This window comes from Schistocerca americana, chromosome 2 (assembly GCF_021461395.2).
Source record: "Schistocerca americana isolate TAMUIC-IGC-003095 chromosome 2, iqSchAmer2.1, whole genome shotgun sequence".
Classification (NCBI taxonomy): Eukaryota; Metazoa; Arthropoda; class Insecta; order Orthoptera; family Acrididae; genus Schistocerca; species Schistocerca americana.
In genome coordinates this window covers 473870108-473872493 of record NC_060120.1, presented here as the reverse complement: position 1 = coordinate 473872493, position 2386 = coordinate 473870108, and the positions used below count along the sequence as shown (strand labels likewise).

Here is a 2386-nt window from a genome sequence, read left to right as displayed (position 1 = left end):
ATAACGACCTTGATACGCCTGGGCATTAAGTCAAACAGAACTTGGATGGCGTGTACAGGTACAGCTGCCCATGCAGCTTCAACACGATACCACAGTTCATCAAGAGTAGTGACTGGCGTATTGTGACGAGCCAGTTGCTCGGCCACCATTGACCAGACGTTTTCAATTGGTGAGAGATCTGGAGAATGTCCTGGCCAGGGCAGCAGTCGAACATTTTCTGTATCCAGAAAGGCTCGTACAGGACCTGCAACATGCGGTCGTGCATTATCTTGCTGAAATGTAGGGTTTCGCAGGGATCGAATGAAGGGTAGAGCCACGGCTCGTAACACATCTGAAATGTAACGTCCACTGTTCAAAGTGCCGTCAATGCGAACAAGAGGTGACCGAGACGTGTATCTAATGGCACCCCATACCATCACGCCAGGTGATACGCCAGTATGGCGATGACAAATACACGCTTCCAATGTGCGTTCACCGCGATGTCGCCGAACGCGGATGCGACCATCATGATGCTGTAAACTGAACCTGGATTCATCAGAAAAAATAACGTTTTGCCATTTGTGCACCCAGGTTCGTCGTTAAGTACACCATCGCAGGCGCTCCTGTCTGTGATGCAGCGTCAAGGGCAACCGCACCCATGGTCTCCGAGCTGATAGTCCATGCTGCTGTAAACGCCGTCGAACTGTTCGTGCAGATGGTTGATGTCTTGCAAACGTCCCCATCTGTTGACTCAGGGATCGAGACGTGGCTGCACGATCCGTTACAGCCATGCGGATAAGATGCCTGTCATCTCGACTGCTAGTGGTAGGAGGCCGTTGGGATCCAGCACGGCGTTCCATATTACCCTCCTGAACCCACCGATTCCATATTCTGCAAACAGTCATTGGCTCTCGACCAACGCGAGCAGCAACGTCGCGATACGATAAACCGCAATCGCGATAGGCTACAATCCGACCTTTATCAAAGTCGGAAAGGTGATGGTACGCATTTCTCCTCCTTACACGCGGCATCACAACAACGTTTCACCAGGCAACGCCAGTCAACTGCTGTTTGTGTATGAGAAATGGGTTGGAAACTTTCCTCATGTCGCACGTTGTAGGTGCCACCACCGGCGCCAACCATGTGTGAATGCCCTGAAAAGCTAATCGTTTGCATATCACAGCATCTTCTTCCTGTCGGTTAAATTTCGCGTCTGTAGCACGTCATCTTGGTGGAGTAGCAATTTTAACGGCCAGTAGTGTAAGTTATTGTTAAATAGCAAATATGAAAATAGACGTAAATTTTTTAAAAAAAGTTCCTTCGGGCCGGATTTGAACCAGCGACCTATGGATGTCTGCTGAAGTGTCCACTACAGTCCACCGCTCTACCAACTGAGCTACCGAAGGAATGTACTCAAAGCTTTGTAACCAGTGGCACACATCCAAGAAACCGGACTGCGCGCCTGGGCCGGAACGTCGACACAGCTTATGTAAGCGGGTTGTGGCGCTGCGCTGGCGAATTCATCCAGCGAGGGCTGAGCTGTATCTCGCCTCGCCACAGACTGTCATCAAGATTGCCTTTTTTTATGTTGTTGCCGACAGTGCCTGTTTAAGGGCCAAGAGAAAAGAGTCACCACTTGGGGCGCCAAACTGAGAGGGGCGCCAGAGACAGCACGACTGTGGTATATCCATACAGGAGATGAAACAGTTAACAGAGTCATTTGAGGCGCCCAGGTGCAAGATTTGTAAACGTTTGTATAGCAATTAGCAGCGAAAATCTACGCGGGTGAATGTGTACGCTGCGCGGAGTGGCCGTGCGGTTTGAGGCGCCATGTCCTTGACTGCGAGGCCCCTCCCGCCGGAGGTTTGAGTCATCCCTCGGGCATGGGTGTGTGTGTTGTCCTTAGCATAAGTTGGTTTCAAATAGTGTGTAAGTCTAGGGACCGATGACCTCAGCAGTTTGGTCCCTTAGGAATTCACACACATCTGAACATTTTTGAGTGTGTACGTGGGAAAAGGGGGCGCGAAATGATAAGTGTTCTTGGACAGGCCTGATTACCGACAGCCACCACTTCATGTCTGTTTAGGTTGCACTATGGACGTGTGGAGCTCATTAATAATACTCGGTTCACCAAGTAATGATTGGAAAAACTGTCAGTCCCTGCTGATTGCCTATGAAAATTCGGGTGAACGTCGGAAATGCATGGCAGCTCTAAAAGCTAGGGGATAACTATGGGTCTGCGTTAAAATATTGCGGAAATTTAGAGATGGTACTGCAGCTAACAGTAGAATTCTACTCTTTTCCATCTAAAGAAATAGAGCTTTATGGAAACAAAGAAAAAACGAACACATCATAGCTTTCTTTTCAAACGTTTGAAGAGTTTGTATAAATTCTGGCAGGAATGGTG

General features: G+C 49.0%; 1 non-coding gene across 1 annotated transcript; it reads right to left on the bottom strand.

Annotated features, from left to right (window-relative positions):
* Window positions 1–1295: 1295 nt before the first annotated feature.
* Window positions 1296–1385, bottom strand: Trnay-gua. The gene is given in 2 exon segments: window positions 1296–1331; window positions 1349–1385. It is a non-coding gene; the product is annotated as a tRNA-Tyr (tRNA).
* Window positions 1386–2386: the final 1001 nt, after the last annotated feature.